Source organism: Gopherus evgoodei, chromosome 7 (genome assembly GCF_007399415.2).
Source record: "Gopherus evgoodei ecotype Sinaloan lineage chromosome 7, rGopEvg1_v1.p, whole genome shotgun sequence".
Lineage (NCBI taxonomy): Eukaryota > Metazoa > Chordata > Testudines > Testudinidae > Gopherus > Gopherus evgoodei.
The window spans coordinates 92,192,074-92,218,369 of record NC_044328.1 but is presented as its reverse complement, the minus strand read 5'-3'; the positions used below and the strand labels follow the sequence as shown (position 1 = coordinate 92,218,369).

The following is a 26,296-nucleotide window of genomic DNA, read 5'->3' as shown; positions in this document are numbered from 1 at the left end:
ATGACTCCCGGTCATTCCCAGTAGATGGTACAGAACGGCTGGTAACTGTCTTCATCATAACAACTGGGGGCTGAGCTCCATCAGCCCCCTCCTTTCATGTCTAAAGAAAAGATTCTGTACTGCCTGGACTATCATAGCAGCTGGAGGCTGCCTCTCCCTCATTTTATCTCACTAACAAGTAAGTGTTTCTTATTCCTGCATTCTTTATTACTTCATCACACAAATGGGGGGGGACACTGCAACGGTAGCCCAGGAGGGTTGGGGGAGCAGGGAAGCAACCGGTGGGGTTGTTGCAGGGGCACCCCCTAGAATGGCATGCAGCTCATCATTTCTGCGGGATCTGACATGGAGCAGCTGTGCTCTCTGGTACACTGGTTCTCTAGCACACTTGCACCATATGCTAGGCAAGACTGATTCTATTTATAGATACAACATAAAGGAGGGAATGACCCGGGGGGTCATACCCATTTTTATCTTTGCACCCCTGGCCGACCTCAGCCAGGAGCACTCATGACAGCAGCAGACAGTACAGAACAACTGATAACCGTCATCTCATCACCAATTTACAATGGCATGGCAGATGGTACAGAACAACTGATAACCGTCTCTGCTGTCTTGCAAAGGCAAATGAATGCTGCTGTGTAGCGCTGCGGTACCGCCTCTGTCAGTGGCATCCAGTATACATACGGTGATTGTGACAAAAGGCAAAACAGGCTCCATGGTTGCCATGCTATGGTGTCTGCCAGGGCAATCCAGAGAAAAAGGGCGTGAAATGATTGTCTGCCGTTGCGTTCATGGAGGAAGGAATGACTGACGACATTTACCCAGAATCACCCGGGACACTATTTTTGCACCATCATGCATTGGGATCTCAACCCAGAATTCCAATAGGTGGGGGAGACTGTGGGAACTATGGGATAGCTACGGGATAGGTACCGGCAGTGCAACGCTCCAGAAATCAAAGCTAGCCTCGGTACATGGACGCACACCATTGAATTAATGTGCTTAGTGTGGCCGCGTGCACTCGACTTTATACAATCTGTTTTACAAAACCGGTTTATGTAAAATCAGAATAATCCCGTAGTGTAGACGTACCCTCAGATGCAATCTTATTCCCTACATATACCCTTTTGCTGAGTGCTCTCAGACTGATAGCAGCTTTAGCCATTGCCCTTTAAATCATCACAGAAAATTGTACCTCTCTGAGCACATTGGGCTAATGGCAGGCATTGCAAGTATTCTTTGAATATGTCCCCAAACGTTGTTTGTGCATTAGTACAATTTAGCTGACAACCTAACACAGCAGCAGCAACAGAGCCAGATGGGCTGGTCATGTGAACAATGCCTGAAGGAATGAGAAAGTGAAGGGAAAGTTAAAGCAATAAGATACAGAATAGGTGATCTTGAAGAGACAGTTTAAAAAAAGGAGTGAGACACATTTTTTCCAGGTGATTGCTGCTCCAGATGCCTCTGCAAAATCTTCTACTAGCAGCACTTGCTAGGACCAGTGTTGTTGGCTACGACAATTGGAGATCTACAAATGTATTTTTGGTTCGGTACATTATGAATGGAAGGAAGTTTCCTAATCCCAAATTTTATATTATAAACTGTAAAAGAGAGTGCTCTGTAAACTAAAAATTCTCTCTTTAGGTCTTGACATGAAGTCTGAAGGTTCTGAAACAACAAATGGGGAATATCCAGTCAACCTGCTGAACTTCCCCACATGAATGCCTATTCCATTATCTGTATCATAGTTACTCCCTTTAAAGTTAATAGCTGTTATGCACATGAACCCTGGGGTAAGCACATGCCTCTGTATTTACCTCATCCATTGCACAATACATATTTTAGAGGCACTGGTGCACCATGGAAACATTCATCAAGTTTTCTATATTTCTTTCTCTTTGTTTTCAGAAACTGCTGACATCTGCACAGGGAATATACAACTTAAAGATTCTGGCAGTCCAATACTATATGTTTCTAAGAACATTGCTACAAAATATAACAGCAAGAAAAGGAAAACATTGACCATCTATCTACATCAATTTCCTCCTAACAGATATGTAAAATTTCAAGCACTGATCAGGCAGGAATGTAAACATGGGAGCAGTTCCAAGTAAATCAGTCTGATTACTCACATGCTTAAAGCTATGCACAAGTGTAAGTGCTTCCTGAACTGAGGCTTTAATTTGCAAGCCGTTGTGTGTGAGCCCAGGCTTTTGATGCAGAGGCCACCTAAAGCCATTCAGGCAAAGACAACTGATTTAGAATAGTTTGTTTCAATAAGGTTCATTACTGAAGATTCCATAATGACAATTCATTTGTTTGGGGCAGGTATCAAGAATAAAGTGATTAATGTGGATGCCAGTGTAATGGCTATATGTTTGAGAAATATAAAAATGCACACATGTACACACTGAACCAATCTGGCACATTTTATTCAAGCAAGCCTCCCATTAAAAGAGGCAGAGGGAGTTTTGTCCGAATAAAGACTGCAGGACTTGACCCAGCATTGAATCTAAATATACAGGTGTCATGTGACCTGGCACACTTAGCACTTGCTGTAAGTACATCAGCCTCCATGGGCACTACTACAGCACCCAGAAAAAAAAATTAAGGGAGACACTATTCTTCCATGTTCCCCCTTCAAAATATTACTTTAGCTTTTGTTTTTAGAAGCTTAAAAATCTGTGTTAGTGGCAGGAGTAAACACACACTTGCTAGACTTGGCTAAAAAAATGAAACAAGTAAGAAACAAGTTTGGTGGAGAGGGGACTTGATTATCTCATGGCAAGTATTGTAGCTCACAGCACTGGATTTTCTATTATGCTGAATTCCTTGTTATCTGGGAAATTGCACATTAAAATGCCCTAATGGCTTTGCTTAGGCTCACAGAAAATTGATAGACACTAGTTTTAAGCTACAGTGTACTACACATATACAGGACAGCTGATGTAGTACAGTGGCTACATTTTAATTAATTGTTTGTGTTACATTGAATCCATAATGTTTACAGGGATTACTTCACAGTATTCTCCAGGTTTTAACATTTTCATATCGCAGACTCTGCATTCCTTAGCCAGGAGAACTCACATTGAAATTGTTCCAGGGCAGCATCAGGCCCTAGAGTTGGGTACCATGCTGCTTCTATGAACCAGAGCTGAAATTGTAAATAATAAATTCTCAGTGGACTGAATTTTAACTGATTATGAGGTTTTAGTTAAGCCACTGACTTAGTGAAACTTGGGAAACGTTGCCTCACATTCATTATAACATCCACTGTCAGCCTAGGTATAAAATCATGGTAAGACCGTCACTGAAAGTCAGAAATATCATCAGATATGAGCTTTCTCTAGATACAAATATCAAACAAGTCAGTATAAGTAGCTATTTCCCCCATAAATTGACTCTCACGGACTTACAGATTTTAAGGCCAGAAGGGACCATCATGATCATCTAGTGTGACCTTCTGCACATTGCTGGCACAGAACCTCACCCGCCGACTGCTGTAATAGACCTATAACCTCTGGCTGAGTTATTGAAGTCCTCAAATCATGATTTAAAGACTTCAAATCACAGAGAATATAACATTACACTAGTTAAAACCTGCATGTGACTCGTGCTCCATGCTGCGGAGGAAGGTGAAAAGTCTGACCTGGGGGAAGAGCCCTTCCTGACCCCAAATATGGTGATCAGTTAGACCCTGAGCATGTGAGCAAGACCCACCAACCAGATACCTGGGAAATAATTCTCTGTAGTTCCTCTGAACCCTTCCCAGCTAGTGTTCCATCACTGGCCATTGGAGATATTTGCTGTCAGCAGTCGCAGATTGGCTACATGCTTATTGTAGGCAGTCTCATCCTACCATCCCCTCCATAAACTTATCAAGCTAGTTACGTTTTATGCCCCAATTGCTCCCCTTGAAAGGCTGTTCCAGAACTTCACTCCTCTGATGATCAGAAACCTTTGTCTAATTTCATGCCTAAACTTGTTGATGGCCAGTTTATAGCTATTTGTTCTTGTGTCTACATTGGCGCTTAACTTAAATTACATCTCTTCCTCCCTATTATTTATCCTTATGATTTATTTATAGAGAACTATCATATCTCGCCTCAGCTTTCTTTTAGTTAGGTTAAAGAAGCCAAGTTCTTTGAGTTTCCTCTCATAAAGTAGGTTTTACATGGGAGACCATAATCTCTCCCTCGGGTTGCAGAAATACTGCCAGTTCATGTTTTGATTTCAAATCACCTATAGCTGAGATGTGTTCAGATTCAGGTCCTGATGGGATTCTTACCCAGTCATGTTGCCTTCCATTTACAAAGAAGCAGCAAGATGATTTTCTTTGGAACCACTTTTGCATTCATGAGCCATTTGCAATACTCAGAGACAGATTAAATATGTCTGTAAATTTTTACTATGACAGATCCTGCCCACCTATTTCACCACCAAGATTTGTGAGAACAACATGGCCACTGTGGCTATTCAGCATGTTATGGGAATTTTATCCACTTAACTAGCACTGTGCTGTTTTACAGGCATAAAAACAAACAAAAAACAACAAAAACAGATTGCAAAAACAAATCAGTCTAAAAAATCACAAGAAGCTGATATAGCAGCCTTTAATTCAGGTGGTTTAATATTCAATTCACAGGCAATGCAATACCAGCCTTGAATTAAACTGCCATTTTACCAATAAGGGGATTTAGCCATGACGTTATTTTAATACCAGTCTGCTTTAGCAACTTACCATAATAGTGAAAACATTTTATTTTTGCCACTTTTTAAAAAAAAAACTTTTTTTATTAAACCAAAGTCATTACAGAGTACAGAAACCACAAACCTCAAAACAAACAACCTCCCAACTGCCTTGAAAAACAAAATTGATTTGTTAAATGTTAAAAAAATTAGTAACTTAAATTATCAAATATGTGTATTAACAAAAAAAGCACAGCTTTAAAACTTGGGGAAAAAAGAAATAAAGTAGGGCTGTGAAGCAATTAAAAAATTAATCATGATTAATCGCATGATACAAAAATTAAGCTTGATTAATCACACAGTTAAGCAATAATAGAACACCATTTATTTAAATATTTTGGAATGTTTTCTACATTCTCAAATAGATTGATTTCCATTACAACACAGAATACAAAGTGTACAGTGCTCATTTTATAATTATTTTTTATTATAAGTATTTGCACTGTAAAGAAACAAAAGAAATAGTATTGTTCAATTCACCTAATACAAGTACGGTAGTACAATCTCTTTATCATGAAAGGTAAACTTACAAATGTAGAATTCTGTATAAAAATGCATTAAAAAATAAAACATAAAATTTTAGAGTCTGCAAGATCACTCAGTCCTACTTCTTGTTCAGTCAATTGCTCAGACAAGTTTGTTTACATTTGCAGCAGATAATGCTGCCGGCTCCTTGTTTACAATGTCACCTGAAGGTGAGAACAGGCATTCTCATGGCACTGTCGTAGCCAGCGTTGCAAGACATTTACAAGCCAGATGCATTAAAGATTCATATTTCCCTTCATACTTCAACCACCATTCCAGGGGACATGCATCCATGCTAATGATGGTTTCTGCTCGATAACAGTCCAAAGCAGTGCAGACCGACGCATGTTCATTTTCATTATCCGAGTTAGTTGCCACCAGCAGAAGGTTGATTTTCTTTTTTTGGTGGTTTGTGTTCTATAGTTTCCTCATCGGAGTGTTGCTCTTTTAAGACTTCTGAAAGCATGTTCCATACCTCAACCCTCTCAGATTTTGGAAGGCACTTCAGATTCTTCAACTTTGGGTCAAGTGCTGCAGCTATCTTTAGAAATCTCACATTGGTACCTTCTTTGCATTTTGTCAAATCTGCAGTGAAAGTGTTCTTAAAATGAACATGTGCTGGGTCATCATCCAAGACTGCTATAACATGAAATATATGGCAGAATGTGGGTTAAACAGAGCACGGGTCATACAGTTCTCCCCCAAGGAGTTCAGTCACAAATTTAATTAACACATTTTTTTTAAACGAGCGTCATCAGCATGGAAGCATGTCCTCTGGAATGGTGGCTGAAGCATGAAGGGGCATACGAATGTTTAGCATATCTGGCATGTAAATACCTTGCAATGCAAGCTACAAAAGTGCCATGCAAATGCCTGTTCTCACTTTCAGGTGACATTTTAAATAAGAAGAGGGCACATTATCTCCTATAAATGTAAACAAACTTGTTTGTCCTAGCGATTGGCTGAACAAGAAGTAGGACTGAGTGGACATGTAGGATCTGAAATTTTACATTGTTTTGTTTTTGAATGCAGTAATGTGAGCAAAAAAAAAATCTACATTTGTAAATTTCACTTTCACGACAAAGAGATTGCACTACAATACTTGTATGAGGTGAATTGAAAAATACTATTTCTTTCATCAGAGGGGTAGCCGTGTTAGTCTGGATCTGTAAAAGCAGCAAAGAGTCCTGTGGCACCTTATAGACTAACGGACATATTGGAGCATGAGCTTTCATGGATGCATCTGACGAAGTGGATATTCACCCATGAAAGCTTATGCTCCAATACGGCTGTTAGTCTATAAGGTGCCACAGGACTCTTTGATACTATTTTGTTTATCATTTTTAAATGCAAATATTTATAATAAAAATAATATACACTTTGATTTCAATTACAACACAGAATCCAATATATATGAAAATGTAGAAAATCATCCAAAATATTTTTTAAATTTCAATTGGTATTCTATTGTTTAACAGTGTGATTAAAATGGCAATTAATTGCAATTAATTTTTATAATCACAATTAATTTTTTGAGTTAATCATGTGAGTTAACTGCGATTAATCGACACTAAAATAAAGGTATAAAAATGTAATTCAAAATCATGCAAAGCAAACTGTTACTATTTGTGTTTCAAATATAAGGTTTAATTGTTTTTAAATGATTAGATTTAAGATTATTATTTTATTTTACGGCTAATTCCTTCTGTGCCTCATTTAAATATTTTTTATAAAAACTATTTTTATTTGCAACCTCCTTATACTTTTTCTTATTTTTTTGATGTACTCTTTAACTTTTGCATTGTACCAAAAAAATAACAGTTTCTTGCACTTTAAAGCTACATCTATACTACACAACAGTTTCGGCAGCAAGTAGCAAACATGTAGCTACACATTGCAATGAAAAGCAAGCTGTGTCTACAGAGTGATGTGTAGCTCCACATCAGTGAAAGGCTCTGGCAGAGCTAAGGCAGTGGGGAAAAGTGTCAGCAGCTCCCCCCCTGCCAGAGCCTTTCATAGAATCATAGAATATCAGGGTTGAAAGGGATCTCAGGAGGTCATCTAGTCCAACCCCCTGCTCAAAGCAGGACCAATCCCCGACTAAATCATCCCAACCAAGGCTTTGTCAAGCCTGACTTTGAAAACCTCTCAGAAAGGAGATTCCACCACCTCCCTAGGTAACCCATTCCAGTGCTTCACCACCCTCCTAGGGGAGGGATAGCTCAGTGGCTTGTGCATTAGTTGCTAAACCTAGCATTGTGAATTCAATCCTTGAGGGTCCACTTAGGGGCAAAATCTGTACTTGGTCCTGCTAGTGAAGACAGGGAGCTGGATTTGAAGACCTTTTGGGGTCCCTTCCAGCTCTATGAGATAGATATATCTCCATATATTTAGGGGGAAAGGATAGCTCAGTGTTTGAGCATTGGCCTGCTAAACTCAAGCTCAATCCTAGAGGGGGCCATTTGGGGGAACTGGGGCAAAAAATCTGTCTGGGGATTGGTCCTGCTTTGAGCAGAGGGTTGGACTAGATGACCTCCTTGAGGTCCCTTCCAACCCTATGATTCTATGAATATCCAACCTAAACCTCCCCCACTGCAACTTGAGACCATTACCCCTTGTTCTGTCATCTGCTACCACTGAGAACAGTCTAGATCCATCCTCTTTGGAACCCCCTTTCAGGTAGTTGAAAGCAGCTATTAAATCTCTCCTCATTTTTCTCTTCTGCAGACTAAACAATCCCAGTTCCCTCAGCCTCTCCTCATAAGTCATGTGCTCCATCCCCCAATCATTTTTATTGCCCTCCACTGGACTCTTTCCAATTTTTCCACATCCTTTTTGTAGTGTGGGGCCCCAAACTAGACACTGTACTCCAGATGAGGCCTCACCAATGTAAATAGAGGGGAATGATCACATCTCTTGATCTGCTGGCAATGCCCCTACTTATATAGCCCAAAATGCAGTTAGCCTTCTTGGCAACAAGAGCACACTGTTGACTCTTATCCAGCTTCTTGTCCACTGTAACCCCTAAGTCCTTTTCTGCAGAACTTCTGCCTAGCCATTCAGTCCCTAGTCTGTAGCAATGCATGGGATTCTTTCATCCTAAGTGCAGGACTTTCCCTGCTGCCTCCCCCTAGCAGAGCTTTTCCCCACTGCCTTCCCCCTGCCAGAGTCTTTCTGCACTGCTGAAGTCTTATTTGGGGGAGAGACTCCAGCAGCAGGGAGACAGCAGGATACAACACTGCTAAAAATAGCAATGTAGATAGGGAAGCATGGCTTGGGTGAGTAGAGAGCCATGTATGGTATGTACTTGGATGTATACCCACACCATTTAGGCATGTCTTTACTCTGCTCAACTAAGCCATACCTCACTGTCTGCACTGCTATTTATATCCAGATTGGGGGGGGGGCTATATGGGTAAGTACATTACATGCTGCCAAAAGAAGCATGCAGTGTAGGCACACCCTATGTTTTTAATGCATCAGCTACCAGTAACTCTTAGTTTTTAAACCAGCTTTGAAGTCAATTGCTTCCTAAGGTAGCAGCTTCTGAGTATGTATTAATCCTTTAGGCTCACCCAGGGATGCCAAAAACATTGTATTAATTTAGATGAAATAAACTATCCCAAAGAGTCAAAGATGTTAAAATAACCCTGTCACTGCCCAACACTAAACTGTTGTAAATGAGGTCCTGGGTTTGATATACTGTGACCTCATCCTGTTTAGTACCATGGCAAACAGATTAATATTTTTAACATTTAATTAAAAAGATACAGAAGGAAAAACAGTTAAAGCATTTGAATTGTAAGGTATTAAGTAAAGCTTTTATTTTAACAGTCTCGCTTGTTCCCTTTCCCTCTAGTTGCGGGGGAGCTTTATGAGGAAAGTCCCTTGTTTGGCAGTTTTTTGATTTTAGTATTAAAGATGGCAATAACTGTCCTTTTTGGAGAAAAGCGAAGAAGTTAGCTGAGATGGGCTGGCACTGTTCTTGTTAAAGTCCAATTCTTAAAAGATAAAACAAGACAAACACACACAAGATGGGAGAGAAAAGAATGGTAAAGGTAGAAAATTCTCATTCTGTCTCTGCTGTTGATTTTTACTTGAAATCTCACTGCTGAAAAAACATAGGCACAGCTCGCTTTTCTATCAGTCATTTCAAGACCTGGCAAACTTGTACCTTCATCAGGCTGTTTAGGCCATTGCTTTTAGCTGCCTTCTTTTGGTCACAGGATCACAGCAGTGTTACAAAATTTACAGTTGTGGCCAGCTGTGCCAGAGTCTTACTAGGCAGAAGGCAAAAGAAGAAGGATTTTCAAAAAGAGAAGAAATAAGGCAGGGAAGGAAAAGGACACAGTGGAGGGTTGGGAGGATGTGAGAAAGTCTCACCACTCAGGTGCTGTTCAGGATTTAGCTCAAGCCATTGGAGGAGGCGATGTTATCTGGGGCCCTCTTCACAACCTGGTCTGGTCAGGACATCTCTCAGGATCAGGATGACGAAGGTACAATGGTGTCATGCTGGATCCTGGGGTCCCAAGAGATGATGGAGGTGGCAGCCATGATGGTAAAGTTCAAGCCTTCCACTTTTTTAGTTAGCAATTGCCCTTCTTTTCTTCCTCTTCTAATTCTCCCCTCCCAAAGTCTTTTGTTTATGGACCCCAAAAGGGAATGGTGTGTGGAATAGTCATCCTCTCATTACTTTGTTTCTCCATTAGGCCTAATTTCCAACAAACCAATTTTGGTTTACTGATTTACAGTCCCACTTTTTCTTGTACTTACATGACCCTCATTCTTTCATTAGCAGTAAGTGATGCAGCAAGCAGGCAGGATTGTCAGAGAGAGATTTTTATTAAGCATGCATAGGGCCATTGTTTCATGCTGAGAGGCTTGTGTTTTCTGATAGCAGCCTGGACCCACCTTGCATTTCTGAGCCCCTGGTATCAACCAACTAGGCCCACACCTGAAAACTGGCTTCTTCTTGAGTTCCACTCATCACATTAAGTTTTTCCTCATAACATTTATGTAAAGTTGACAACTATTATGGCTATTTTTTGGTTGGGAAACACAAATAGAAATTAAGTGACTTGCCCAAAGTCACATGGGAAATCTGTGTCAGACTCAAGAACAGAAGCCAAGTTTCCTCAGTCCCTACAGACCCTTAACTTATGGTTCAAAGTCTTAACAAAAAGATCAACCTTCTCCTCTCTGTTCTCTATGGTATCTTAAAACAGAATTTTCTTTACAGAACAAAGTTTAATTATATTTGCGTCTCCCAATATGCTCTTTCCCAACCAAGACTTGTCATTTCATAACCTTGTTGTGTGCGGATAATCATATTAAGCTCTACCAGATCTCCCTGATTTACTAAAAGTCATGGCAGCAAAGTATGCTTCAGAGTCCTAATCTGTTTAAGAGCCTCCCACTTAAATCAGGGATCCTTGAAAAAAGCCTAATGCTGTAGAGCTTTTGCTAAGTTTGATACACAAATAAACAATAACTGTTTCCAAATCTAATAATGGCCAGCTCCAAATATGATTATGAAATTACCAGGATTTTAAAAAGTGACCTTCAGCAAGAATATTTTTAGTACTGAACTATCATGACTGAAGCAAGGAACTTTTGCAATGAAAATAAGTCAATACAAAAATAAACATCATTATACCCAACTTTACCATCATATATTGTGGTGTCACCTTTTCTGACAAAGACAGCCTTCAAATTTCTGTTCCAAAAACTGTTTATATAGTATTTCACTAATCATAACACTGATACTCTTGAGAGAGATGCAAGTGTTCGTTATTTCTATTACAGTGACACCTAAGAACCCTAGTCCAGGATCAGGGCCTTGTGCTGGGCACCGTACAAAGAAATAATAAGGAAGCCAGTTCATGGCCCAGCACGTTTACAATCTAGTGCAGGTAACAGTGAATACTGTCAAAGAAAGTTAAAAATATGCTAGCAACATGTTTTAATTACTACCGAACATTCAAATGGATGAAAAGTTAAGAGGCCTCATTCTGCAATGTGATCCATGTGGGCAGATACTCACATCCAGACAGAATCCCACTGAAGTCAGTAGGGCTCTGCAAAAGCACATGCGCCTGGCCACATGAATCAGATCACAAAACTGGTCTGTATCTAATAACTAGAAAGATTAAATTCCGGATATGTCCAGGCCCTGCCAAGCTAGTGATGGAAGAATGACAAGGTTCAACTGACAAATTTTGTATACTTAAAATTGACAGGATTTTGGATTTTTTTAATAGTTAAAGCTATTGATACTTGCACCTTAGCACAAGACACTGGCATTGTTCACGACAGTAATGCATCTTGTTGCTTAGATAACTTACTCGTCATTCTAAGACAGAAAATCACTACATCCAATCATATTACATAAGCACCAATGTCACATTCACTTTTTGGCAAAGATAATCAAGAACAGCAGGGCTAACAACCTCCTCTGAAAAATATACTCTACAGTACTAGTATAATTATTGCACCTAACTAACTAAAGTACCCTAAGAAACATTGCCTTTTCAACATTGTATATTATTTATTTAAATATTTAAAGGGATTTGGGTATTTTTGCACATAGAACTCTCCTTGCATGTCTTCGAATGGCCTTGAGATGGGATGGACAAGGCCCAAAGGCCCCCTGTTAGAGGCTGCAGCATCTACTTATCCCAGGAAAGGGGCAATGGAGCTAAGTCCTCCAAGAAGCCTAGAGAGAGTGTGCAGGAAGCAGCCAATAAGAGCCCAGGAGGGCTATATAAAGAGGCCCTTTAGAGCCAGGGACAGGAAGTTCCTTGCTGGAGCCAGAGGAGTGAAGTGATGCTTTGGGCTGGCCAAAGTGAACTGCAGCACCATGGACAGCTCAATGCTGGCAGGCACCAGGGGAGTGAGGAAAAGCTCCTGGCTGTCTGCTGAGCCTGAACACAGAAGAGCCCTGAGGTAAGGGTGAAGCATTTGTGGTGGCTGAAGGTGCAGGGAAGTGCCCAGGGAACTGAAAGCAGTATCATTAAAGGGACATGGTGTTGTGTGGCTGCTATACGTAGTGTCCCTGGGCTGGGACCTGGAACAGTGGGTGGGCCCAGGTCTCCACCATAGACAACTGGACAGTGATAAACCCCCAGAGAGGGATCTGAACTACTTGGTGGCCCAGCCAGAGATCTGGGGTCAGAAGGGTCCAAAGGGGATGAAACCATTGCTTTTAGGGAGGACACCAGGGGAGTATGGCCTGATACCAGGGCTGGGACTGTTTGCGGACATACTTGACCAGAAAGAGACACTTGTGAGAGGGGGTGCCATGCTGTGACCAGCCTTAAGATGTTCTATAAACAAACACTAAAGATGGGGCAACAACAATTGTACAACTCCTAAACCGTCTTTTGCCCCTTCCATGAACATAACAATTTAAAGTTATCTATTGTCACACTTTTCCATTCACAAGGAGTAAACATACTTTGTTACAGATTTTAGACTAAGAATACAAAATAAGACCAACAAAAGTAATGTTTCAATGTTTCATACCATGAATCTCCTCTGATAATCTATACACACCTTGAAAACAAATAGGCTGCTGAAATTTTAACAGATGTAAGGGTTCTGTACACAAAATAGGAAAGCATCACAAATTCATAGCTCCATCACCACATATGGGAAGTCTCATGGGCCTTGAGGGGAGAACAGATTAAGAAACAGTGAATTGGCTTGGAAATATGGTAGTTAGCCTTCTCTATGTTTCTAGATCCAAATCAAACTTTTTAATAGGCCCAGAGATGTTAAGTTAATAACCTCGCTGGATTATTAAAATTTAACTTTTATGTTCTGTCCGCACTTCCTGATTTTGGGGCCACCAAGGGCCTAAAATAATGTAAGAATGATTGTTCACATGGTATTTTCCCTTTGACCTTGAGCAGAAAGCACCAGATATATGACAAGATGATCTAGTCATATGACATCAAGTAAAATTCGCAGATTTAAGAGGTTCAAAGTATTGTCTGAGCTTTGAGATGCTTACCAAAGCATAACCTAAACTCCATACCATTGAGATTTTCTCATCACTTTGGAAAGAGATATACGATTTAGGACAGGGGTTCTCAGGACAATGTTTTGGTGACCACAGAGCCACTCTCAAACTTTTTTGTAAAATACTTAATTAGCTTTAGGAAAAACAAATAAATATGCACATATACACATCCAGATCATTGTAATTTAGTTATTGCTAGCTGGTAAGTCTGTTGTAAAAAGTGATAATAACAAACATAAAAGTATTACTTTTCACAAAAACCTTACTCACCCCTGGCAAGCCTGGGGACAAATTAAGCCCGGATGGTGCATCGGGGTAGGCAGTAGGGGCCAGGGATGATGAGTTGGGGGGACAGAGACACAGTGGGAGGCCAGAGCGTGAAGCCCCATAGCCAGAGCCCAAAGCCCCATGGCCAGGGAATGGGCATGGAGCCTGAAGCCGTGAGGCCAGAGCCCAAAGCCCTGTGGCTGGAGCCTGCTGCCCCACCACCCCAGGGGTGAAGCCCAAAGCCTGAGCTCCACCACCCCTGGGAAGATGGGGGAACTCACCAGATCCCTGCTCCTCCAGTGTTATGCCCCAGCTGTCTCCAGAGGCAGGCATGGCCCAAGCCCTGCTTGCAGCCCCAGAGGACAACACCAAGACAGTGCATCCAGGAGCAGCAGAGACAGGGAGAGGCCACTTCCTCCCCTGCATCAGCCCAGGAGGCTGTGGCCTCAAGAATCATAAAAGAATCATAGAAAATTAGGGTTGGAAGAGACCTCAGGAGGTCATCTAGTCCAAACTCCTGCTCAAAGCAGGACCTATCCCCAACTAAATCATCCCAGTCAGGGCTTTGTCAAGCTGGGCCTTAAAAACCTCTAAAGATGGAGATTCCACCATCTCCCTAGGTAACCCATTACAGTGCTTTACCACCCTCCTAGTGAAATAGTGTTTCCTAATATCCAACTTAGACTTTCTCCACTGCAACTTGAGACCATTGCTCCTTGTTCTGTCATCTGCCACCACTGAGAACAGCCAAGCTCCATCCTCTTTGGAAACCCCCTTCAAGTAGTTGAAGGCTGCTGTCAAATCCCCCCACACTCTTCTGCAGATTAAACAAGCCCAGTTCCCTCAGCCTCTCCTCGTAAGTCATGTGCCCCAGCTCCCTGATCATTTTGATTGCCCTTCACTGAACTCTCTCCAATTTGTCCACATCCTTTCTGTAGTGGGAGCCCAAAATTGGATGCAATACTCACCAGTGATGAATAGAGGGGAATAATCACTTCCCTCGATCTGCTGGCAATGTGCCTAATAATGCAGCTCAATATGCTGTTAGCCTTCTTGGCAACAAGGGCACACTGCTGACACATATCCAGCTTCTCATCCACTGTAATCCCCAGGTCCTTTTCTGCAGAACTGCTGCTTAGCCAGTCGGTCCCCAACCTGCAGTGCTGCATGTGATTTTTTTTTTGTCTTAAGTGCAGAACTTAGCACTTGTCCTTGTTGAACCTCATCAGATTTCTTTTGGGCCAACCCTCCAGTTTGTCTAGGTCACTCTGGACCCTATCCCTCCCCTCCAGCGTATCTACCTCTCCCTTCATCTTAGTGTCATCTGTGAACTTGCTGAGGGTGTAATCCATCCCATCATCCAGATCATTAATAAAGATATTGAACAAAACCGGCCCCAGGACTGAGTCCTGGGGCACTCTGCTTGATACCGGCTGCCAACTAGACATCAAGCCGTTGATGAGTACCCATTGAACCCAAAATCTAGCCAGCTTTCTATCCACCTTATAGTCCATTCATCCAATCCATACTTTTAAAACTTGCTGGCAAGAATACTGTGGGAAACTGTATCACAAGCTTTGCTAAAGTCAAGTATCAGAGGGGTAGCCGTGTTAGTCTGGATCTGTAAAAGCAGCAAAGAGTCCTGTGGCACCTCATAGACTGATAGATGTATTGGAGCATGAGCTTTCATGGGTGAATACCCACTTCGTCGGATGCATTTGCTAAAGTCAAGATATATCACATCCACTGCTTTCCCCATATCCACAGAGCCAGTTATCTCATCACAGAAGGCAATCAGGCTGTTCAGTCATGACCTGTCCTTGATGAATCCATGTTGACTGTTCCTGATCACCTTCCTCTCCTCCAAGTTCTTCAAAATGGTTTCCTTGAGGACCTGGACCATGATTTTTCTAGGGACTGAGGTGAGGCTGACCAGTCTGTAGTTCCCCGGGTTCTCCTTCTTCCCTTTTTTAAAGATGGGCACTATTTTTCCAATTGTTCCAATTATTTTTCCAATTGTCTGGGACCTCCCCCGATCGCCGCAAGTTTTCAAAGATAATGGCTAATTGCTCTGCAATCACATCAGCCAATTCCCTCAGCACCCTCGGGTGCATTAGATCTGGACCCATGGACTTGTGTATGTCCAGCTTTTCTAAATAGTCCTTAACCTTTCACCACTGACAGCAGCTCACCTCCTCCCCATACTGTGTTGCCCAGGACAACAGTGTGGGAACTTATCTTGTTTATAAAGACCAAGGCAAAAAAAGCATTGAGTACATCAGCTTTTTCCACATCATCTGTCACTAGATTGCCTCCCCCATTCAGTAAGGGGCCCACACTTTCCCTGACCTTCTTCTCGTTGCTAACATAACTGTAGAAACCCTTCTTGTTACCCTTCAGATTCCTTGCTAGCTGCAACTCTAGTTGTGCTTTGGCCTTCCTGATTACACCCATGCATGCTTGAGTAATATTGTTATACTCCTCCCTAGTCATCTGTCCAAGTTTCCACTTTTTGCAAGCTTCCTGGAGGCCACATTTGAGAAACGCTGATTTAGGACCTTTAAATATACTGTGGGTGCTAAGTTTCAGAGCATCTGTGTTCAAAATTCTCCTCAGAAACTTGAGAGAAAAACTTCCCTAATAAGGCTTCACCAAAATGATGAACAAGATCTTAATTCTGTCTTCTTTAAGAAGTACAGCAGAAGCAAATAGAAGATATAAACATAAGTAGCAGGAGCTCAAAAGGACATTTCTTCCCCCCACTCATCTATGACATTGATTTAGAATCTGCTTATGTGCCTCAGTATGAAACTTGAGGGGTTGGAATATCCGCCCGACAAAATTCTATGGATGAAAAGAATGAAAGGCTAGCACATCTGTGGCATTTACATTCTGTGACAATGCCACTACTGATATTCCCTGGGTTATGCAAACCTGACTTACGAAATCCATACTTACGGAAAAAGTTCCATAAGCTTTTTTTTTTTGCGTGTAATTGTCGGAGATATGACAAAATTTGACTTACACAAGGCGTTCCAAAATGGAATGCTTGCATATATCAGGGAACATCTGTATAATTAAAAAATGCTGATTAAATATCAGTTTATGTGGATTGGGCAAAAAAAAAAATCCTTGATCAACCATGTTGTTTTCAAGCCAAGGAAATAATCTGTATGTGTCTGTCACAGAGCAGGGCTCCCGCATCTTGGATTCTTCACTGCAGACAGGCCTCACATACTCTTCCATAGGTTCAACACTGGGCACTTTGTTTACCATGTGCTAGACAAGTGCTTGTCCCTGCAACACAAGGCTTTTACTTTTTTCCCCAGACACAGGGTCAGAGAGGGGCAGGGATCTCATTTCTCTGAGATCCTGGGCTTTTCTGGCCCCTCCTTCCAGCATCCCTCCTTCCTCCTTTCTCTTTCTTAACTGCCCTTACCTGAAGAGCTGAATCACCTTGTTGTTTAGTTCAAGGGTTTTCAACCTTTTTCTGAGCTCCCACCCCTAACATGCTATAAAAAATCCATGGCCGTAACTGGTGTTTTGCATATAAAATCCAGGGTCAGTGTTAGGGGGTAGCAAGCAGTGCAATTGTTGGGGCCCCTGCGAAGCTACAGTACTCAGGCTTCAGCTTCAGCCAGGGTGGCATGGCTCAGGGCCCCGGGCTTCAGACCCATGCAGTGGAATTTTGGCTTTCTGCCCTGGGCCCCAGCAACTCTAACACTGACCCTGCTTGGCAGACCTCCAGAAACCTGTGGCCATGGACCCCTGGATGAGAACCACTAGTTTAGTTATCCAGTCTTTAATCAATTTTCTCTTCAATTCAGGCCATGTGAGGATGCTTGCAAAGTGATGAGCGAGCCTTAGGGTACTCACACTCTGTCAGTGTCATTGGAACTCATTAAGATTAAATGAATAAATCAGGAAAAGAATGACAGACAGGGTTAATGGCAGGAGGATACATTGTTATGAATTCTAAATGGCACAGTTGTTTTACACTACTGCATCAGCTGAGAATTTCAGACTTTCCTTATGCTCAAAGCTGTTCAATACTTGGAATGAACCGTAATATAAACAAAAGTACAGTCTGCGTGCAAGATAAGGTATCTAAACCCCACACAGGGCCCAAGATTTCCTGGTTTATCCTGGAGACAGATATTTTAATTGAATTTACCCCTCTAGTCCTGCTAGAAATGTCATGTCTCAGGGCAAGACCCTTCCCAGCTCTGAGGGCTACAGGGAATAAAGAGAAGGTAGATTTCAAGGGATTGCCATGACAGGAAGAATACATCTCCTAGGGCCTAGAAGCATTTGGGTTCAGGAGGGCTAGGGATGAATAAAGGGAGATCCAGGCTTTCTTGGGGCAGGGAGGTTAAGATGGCTTAGCCGCTTGGAGAGTGAGAGAGACTGTCCAGACGTCACAGAGGAAAGTGAGGGCCCACATACATGTCAGAGTTCTACTCTTAGGCCTTGGCTACACTACAGAGTTGCAGCGCTGGTGAGGGGGTTACAGCGCTGCAACTTAGGATGTGGCCACACTTGCACAGCACGGCCAGTGCTGCAACTCCCTGGTTGCAGCACTGGCTGTACACCCGGTCGAGCCTCGAGTGTAGGGGATCCAGCGCTGGTCAGCAAGTGTGGACACCCACCAGCGTTTTTATTGACCTCCGTGGCATAAGTAGGTATCCCAGCATACCTTAGAAGCCTCTCTGGTAATCATGCAAACTCCACTGCCCTGGGCTCTCCTGACCCCTCCTTTAAATGCCCCGGGAATTTTAAAAATCCCCTTCCTGTTTGCTCAGCCAGGTGTGGCGTGCAATCAATCAATCAATCAATCAGCGACCATGCCTCCACGCACCAAACGAGCCCCAGCATGGAGCAATGCAGAGCTGCAGGACCTCATAAGTGTTTGGGGAGAGGAGGCTGTGCAAGCACAGCTGCGCTCCAGAAGGAGAAATTATGATACCTATAGGCAGATATCGCAGTCCTTGATGAGAAGGGGCCATGAACGGGATGCGTTGCAGTGCAGGGTCAAAATAAAAGAGCTGAGGAGTGCTTACTGCAAAGCCCGTGAGGGAAATCGCCGCTCAGGAGCTGCCCCCACGACCTGCCGTTTTTACCAGGAGCTGGATGCCATACTTGGGTGTGACCCCACTGCCAATCCGAGGACCATGATGGAGAGTTCACAGCAGGGAGAAGTGGGGGAGGGTGTAGAGGAAGGCGACAGTGAGGCTACTGGCGTGGAGGGAGACACCCCGGAGTCCCAGGACACATGCAGCCAGGAGCTCTTCTCAAGCCAGGAGGAGGCTAGCCAGTCGCAGCAGCAGGAAGTTGATGGTGAGGAAGAAACTGAGGATCGTGCTTGGGGTAAGTAGATTTTTATGTTTTGGGAGAGGATGGTTGTGATTATGGCTGCCTGCATGCATGCCTAAACGTGGAATAGCCCATTGATTTGCTCTATCACGTCTCTGTAATCTGCTTCGGTAATCTCTTGAAAAGTTGCAGCCAGAGCGTTTGCAATTTGCTTTCTCAAGTTGATCGGGAGAGCCACCGTGGTCCTTGTCCCGGTCAGCCTAACTCGTCCAATCCACTGTGCAGCGAGGGGTGGGGGGACCATGGCTGCACACAGGCAAGCTGCATAGGGGCCAGGGCGGTATCCACATTGCTGTAGAAGACCCTCCCTCTCTTCCCAGGTAACACGCAGCAGTGATATGTCTGGCAGTAGGAAACCCTGTTGAGAATTTAGGGATACTTGACTGCAGGGCAGCAGGTTCGCGTTTCCCCAGCCCATTGCGCTCTGTTGTCTCCCCCCCCCCCCAAGCACGTAGCTAGCCCCGCGGTGCGCTCCGGTGTTATGCACCCACCTCCCAGCAGGCATCCAGCACCGCGGTGCGCTCCGGTGTTCCCCACCCCCATCCCAGCAGGCATCCGGCCCCGCGGTGCGTCCCCCCCCCTCACCAGCAGGACGGCATGAACGTGGACCAAAGCCCCCCCCCCCCCCCCCGCCAGCAGCTCACCACGCCACCTTCCTGTTCACTACTGTCCCCTGTGCAGGACACCAGCTACCTCCTGTACCCAGTGCAGATAAACCCCAGTGACCCATTGGTCAATTCCCACTCCCAAGGGGAACTCGGGGGAAAAACACTCACCCCATTGCTCGCCATGACTTAGCTTCCCTGCCCTCTCTGTGTTATGTGAGGTATGTGAGAAGGTTGCTACTTAAAGTCTAAAAAGTCCTTCACTGTGTGATAATAAACAATGTAGCCTCTGTGTATTACATGGTTCTATCTCTCTTTTTTCTAGTGACCTTGACTAATGCAGCCGTATCACCGGCCTCACGTAGATTGCAGAACTTGAGAAGAAATCCCAGAAAATCAAAAGAGGAATTGATCAAATCAGTTATGATACACTACAACAGAGAAAGTAGGAAGACACAGGAATGGAGAGAGAAAATGTATGAATGGAGACAGAAAATACATGAATGGAGGCAAACAGAAAGCAGGAGAAAGGAATTGGCTGCCAAAAAAACCACAAAGCAGATGATAAGCCTCCTGGCTCGCCAAACTGAGTCTTTCGAGTCTCTCGTAGCCATGCAGGCAAATATTTACCATGGTAACCCACACCCCTCCCAAAGCCCTCTTTCTTGTTCCCCAGTATTTCCACAAAACAACTTTCTCCAGCAGCCAGTTTCTTATTACCCCCAGCTGCCCCCAACACCTGTACGATCACCTACCAGCCCTGATAACTATAATTCTTACCCTGTGCACTCCATCCCCATTACCCTGCAGCATAATAATCCTGAAGTGCAGCAGACATTGAATAGTAGTCAAAATAGGACATATTCAAACCTGTGAATGTACAGTCCACCACCCTAACCCCCCTTGCCTTTTATGTACTGTATGTTGAATAAAGGATTTTATTTCTCTTTCACTATGTTATATTATTGCAGGAAGTGGTAAATATTGTACCCCAAGGTAGAGCAAACCACATCAAAGGCACCAAACATTACTGTTGGCTCTCAGCATCAAATTGCTCCCTTAAAGCATCCCGAATCCTTGAAGCCCTTTCCTGGGCCTCCCTAGTAGCCCTGCTCTCTGGCTGAGCAAACTCATCCTCTAAGCGTCGAACCTCGGAGGTCCATTCCTCACTGAATCTTTCACCCTTTCCTTCACAAATATTATGGAGGGTACAGCACGCGGATATAATAGCGGAGATGCTGCTTTCCCCCAAATCTAGCTTTCCATAAAGACAGCTCCAGCGGGCTTTCAAACAGCCAAAAGCACACTCCACAGTCATTCTGCACCGGCTCAGCCTGTAGTTGAACTGGTCCTTGCTCCTGTCAAGCTTCCCTGTATACGGTTTCATGAGCCATGGCATTAAGGGGTAAGTGGGGTCTCCAAGGATCACAGTGGGCATTTCGACGTCCCCTACTGTGATCTTGCGGTCTGGGAAAAAAGTCCCGGCCCTCAGCCTCCTGAACAGGGAACTGTTCCGAAAGATGCGTCATCGGCACCTTTCCAGGCCATCCTGAGTAAATGTCAGTGAAACGCCCACAGTGATCCACAAGCGCTTGCAGAACCACGGAGAAATACCCCTTGCGATTAACGTACTCTGATGCCAGGTGGGGTGGTGACAGAATAGGAATATGCGTCCCATCTATTGCCCCTCCACAGTTAGGGAAACCCATTTCTGCAAAGCCATCCACAATGTCCTGCACGTTCCCAAGAGTCACAGTTCTTCTTAGCAGGGGGCGATTAATGGCTGTGCAAACTTGCATCAGCACCATTCCAACGGTAGACTTTCCCACTCCAAACTGGTTCGCCACCGATTGGAAGCAGTCTGGAGTTGCCAGCTTCCAGATTGCAATAGCCACCTGCTTCTCCACCGGCAGGGCAGCTCTCAATCTCGTGTCCCTAGGCCGCAGGGTAGGGGCGAGCTCAGCACACAGTGCCATGAAAGTGGCTTTTCTCATCCGAAAGTTCTGCAGCCACTGCTCGTCATCCCAAGATTGCAGGACGATGTGATCCCACCACTGAGTGCTGGTTTCCCGAGCCCAAAGGCGCCGTTCCACGGTGCTGAGCACGTCTGTTACTGCCACAAGCAATTTACTGTCTTCAGCGTCAGGCGATTCAATATCATCGTCTGAGTCCTCACTGTCACTTTGCAGCTGAAGGAATAGCTCCACTGCCATGCGTGATGTGCTGGCAACATTCATCAGCAAGGTCCTCAGCAGCTCAGGCTCCATTTATAACAAAAATCGCAGAAATAGCGCTGCAGAATCACAGTGCCACCAAACTCGGAATGTGTAGCAAAGCACCACGGGGCGTTGGAACAGGAAGTGGAAATACCCGCACACTTCCTTCCCCTTCCCACAAGCCACAGAGCCAAAATGGGACGAGGTGCTCTGTGGGATAGCTGCCCACAATGCACCACTCCCAACAGCGCTGCAAGTGCTGTAAATGTGGCCACACTGCAGCGCTGGTTGCTGTAAGTGTGGCCACACTGCAGCACTGGCCCTACACAGCTGTACTAACACAGCTGTAACTACCAGCGCTGCAAAACTGTAAGTGTAGCCATACCCTCATATTGTCTCTTGCTCCAGGTCAAAATCTGTCACACAGATCTGACTGGACAATTTTAATTGTGGTCTGCAGAGCAGGGGGAGATCCTCATGTCTGAGAATTTGTGTGTTATCACAAGATGAAGGTTGCTTGTGCTTGAATTTATTTTTATCTGTTTAGTTCATAGTTCCATTTTATTTTCACGTAAATTATTTTACTTATTTATTTTTAAATTTTATGCTGTCTTACCACCTGCTTTGACATTTGCTCAATGGGCTTTCACTGTATTAAATACTTACCTAAGCTACATAGGGGACTGCTAATACTGAATTATTTTTCAGGAAGGAGGGAAAATGAATTTATTGGCTGTTATCAGAGGGATAATGGGGAAAGTATAACAAACCCAGCCACAGTGTTTGCTTTTAAAAACAATTTGAAAGTAAATGATCAATTCTAGATCCCTGTTTTCTAATCCTAATTTATTATTAAATGGACTGGCTCCTTAAAGAAGCATATTATCTGCAAGAAAGTAGTAAATACTGCGCTGAAGATGATTTCTTTATGGTGTAAGTACAGTTAAGGGCTTACTGCATAAGAGGTAGAGACTGATTACTCTGCATTCTTACAGGGGATTGCTCTTTACTTTACAGGAAGAATAAATATCTGCAATACATTGTTTACCACCATCCTCTCTATGCTTGGTGCTGCAAAACTCTGTACAGTTTCTCAACATGTGAAACCAGAGGGTTGGTTCAGCTTAATTAAAAAAGCAAAGAAGATTAAGGTATTTATATGGTTTCTTTAATTTCCATATATTAGAATGGGGGTGAATATTCTCAAGAGGAATAATATACACGCTTCCTTTGAGGGCTGATGAGGGGAAGCAACCCTTCTCCAGCAAGAAGCAGTTTGATTTATAGTAAATGGTATACAGAAATAGAAAGCTCTGGGCTGATCTTTTCTTTCAGCCATTATCTGTGCTTATAATCTTTTTCATTATCATTCAGAATATGTATCAAGCAGTGCAGTGTTTGAAATAATGAATGGGATCTGATCAGTCTGGTTATTATAAAGCCAGATATTTCTCATACTCATTAGCAAAGATGATCTAGCAGGATGTTATTCTGGATAGCATTAGAAAGATGGCATTTTGAAAGGCTTTTCTGCATCTCTGTGGACACAGCTAATGTTAAAATAGGGAACGGTTGTGTAGCCACAACTTGCTTTATTTACACAGAAAAAAACATTAAATAGCAGTATTCAAGTATTCATAGATAGGGAAGGGCTAGCTCAGTGGTTTGAGCATTGGCCTACTTAAACCTAGGGTTGTGAGTTTAATCCTTAAAGGGGCCATTTAGGGAACTGGGCTTTAAAAAGATTTGTTCTGCTTTGAGCAGGGAGTTGGACTAGATGATCTCCTAGGAGTCCTGATAGTTTAAACCTTCAGAGCAGGTGGACAGCTCTGATAGAGACACAACCTCATACTCAAGTGCTGGTTTGTGACTGTAATAATAATTTCTCAATTAGGAAAAAACTAGTCGTACCAAATCTTTGTGTTGATTCCCCACCATTACATTTTCAATTGGACATGGTTGTATTGCAGTGATGAGCCTCCTAAAAAGGTGAACAAATAAAATGTATGGCTTCTAGCAAGGTGAGGTATATTATTATTAGTGAAGACACCTCAGGGAGAGCAAAGTAGACTTTTTAAAAAAATTTTTTGAGTCCGATACAGTGTGATCTTTAACCCCTCCTACCAACCCTGCAGACTTACTCTGGGATCTGGAGTCAAACTGTGTTTGTGCATCATGAGTAATAAAGGTTCCGTCAGCCAAATCTGCCCTCAATGATACCTACACAATCCCTTTGTTCTCTTCTCTGTATGTTCTTGTTCTTCCCTCATCATCATAGTATCTGAGTGCCTTCCAGTCATGCATTAAGTGGCATGACCAACATCTATCGCATGTTGTTAATTTCCTCTCTCACCCTTGATCTGGGGAAGAATTGTGTGTCTAGTATAGTGTTGTCTTTTTGTAGGGCTTTGTTTTTTAAATGTATACACTGCTATGTGTTTATGTTAGAGAAAGTAAGGTGAAAGAAGTGCACCTTGCATTTGGAGTGGAAGGGGATGAGGTCTGTGATGGTCCTTAGTGCCTATCACAGTTAATTCCACAGTCTTAGACCAGCCCCCAAGAAAGATCTGTCTCTTGCACAGATTAGGTTTATTCTGATAGAAAATTCTATTCCTTTGAGATTCTGCCTTCTGTGACAAGTGTAAAATTCCAATGTCTTCAATGGAGCTGCAGATTTTGGCTGTTCAGTTGGTAATTTGGTAACTATTGTGCTGCTTTGAGAACCGGAATAAAACCTACTACATAGCTGCATGGCTGACTGGAATTAAAAAACTAGTAAAAATGTATTTAGTCGCTAAAGTCAGTGGATAGGATTCTAAATGCAGATGGGGAGTAGATCTGTTAAATACAGAGATAGTCTTTAAAGTTAAATTCAGATTTTTGAAAATCTGACTTTCCTGTTTCAGGCACCATTGTGTCACTAGAAAAACGTGAATACCTAAACTCTAAAGAATTGTCCTGAAAACTTTAAATATAGATATGTATATCACTGATCAGTCATCTCAGATTTACAAAGTGCCATGGAATCCATCCATGAAAATCTTAACTACACGTTTCAGAGCAATCAGCTTAATGCATTCCTTGCTATGGTTAACATTTTATGTGCTACAAAGAAAACCTCTCTCTATGTGATTTTTATATACATAATGCCCATAGAGTTAGAGGCAGAAAAAAGGGTATTCAGAAAGAATGGTATTGGATCAAATCAGCTAAAGTTAGTCCTTTTATTCCCCCTCTAATTTCACACAGGAAATCTGTCAAAGTTAAATATTTTTCCTTGCAATTCAGCATAAGATATTTAAAATAATATAAATGCTGCCTGATTAACAAGAGATGTGTAGGATGGGCTTAACAATAGAAGGCTAGAATTTCATATAATAGTTTGTGAAGGGCAAAAGGATTGGAACACTGAAATTTAGAGTTGAGCATAATATTGTTACTTTCAAAACCTCTGTTGTGGTATGTAATAGAGCTGATGTAGACCTTGGCTGAAGCTCTGAAACAGAAGGAAGATATTAAATACTAACTGTGATGGGTTTGATCACAGAGACTACCTTGAGGTTGTCACCTGATGTGCTGGAATTACCTCTAAGCACATTTTCCACGGCCAGCGTGGGACTCCAGAACCCTGCCTTGTTGAGCCAGACACGCTTGTCTGCTGCAACACAGACCCAGGTCTGGTCCATGCCCCCAAAGCTGTAGACTTTAACCAAAGCTGCTCAGCAAGTCACATATCTCCAGCACCCAGACACACAGCTCCCAATGAGATCCAAATTCCATATAAATCCGTTTTACTCTGTATAAAGCTTATACAGGGTAAACTCATGAATTGTCCACCCTCTATAACTGATAGAGAGATATGCACAGCTGTTTGCTCCCCACAGGTATTAATCATTTACTCTGGGTTAATAACAAAAGTGATTTTATTAAATATAAAAAGTAGGATTTAAGTGGTTTCAAGTAATAACAGACACAACAAAGTAAGTTACCAAGCAAAATAAAACAAAACACGCAAGTCTAAGCCTAATACATTAAGAAACCGAATACAGGTAAATCTCACCCTCAGAGATGTTTCAATAAGCTTCTTTCACAGACTAGACTCCTTTCTAGCCTGGGCCCAATCCTTTCTCCTGGTACAGTTCTTGTTAGTTCCAGCTCAGGTGGTAACTAGGGGATTTCTTATGACTGGCAGCACCCTTAATTCTGTTCCACCCCCTTTTATATCTTTGGCACAAGGCGAGAATCCTTTGTCTCTCTCTGGGTTCCCTGCTTTCCTTCTAAATGGAAAAGCACCATGTTTAAGATGGATTCCAGTATCATGTGACATGTTCACATGTTCTGTGAGACTTCATAACCCACTGGCTGGCACACAGGTATACAGGAAAGCTTACAAGTAAACAGAGCCATTTACGACCAGTTGTCCTAATTAAAGGGAGCCATCAAGATTCCAAATCACCATTAATGGCCCACACTTTACATAGTTACAATAGGACTTCAGAGTAATACTTCATATTTCTAACTTCCAATATAAG

General features: G+C 42.8%; 1 long non-coding RNA gene across 1 annotated transcript; it reads right to left on the bottom strand.

Moving 5' to 3' along the window:
* Positions 1–7,570: 7,570 nt before the first annotated feature.
* On the bottom strand, positions 7,571–25,602 carry LOC115655612. Its single transcript, XR_004001433.1, has 3 exons — positions 25,519–25,602; positions 15,910–15,914; positions 7,571–7,581 (listed from the first exon to the last, which is right to left on the bottom strand). It is a non-coding gene; the product is annotated as an uncharacterized LOC115655612 (long non-coding RNA).
* Positions 25,603–26,296: the final 694 nt, after the last annotated feature.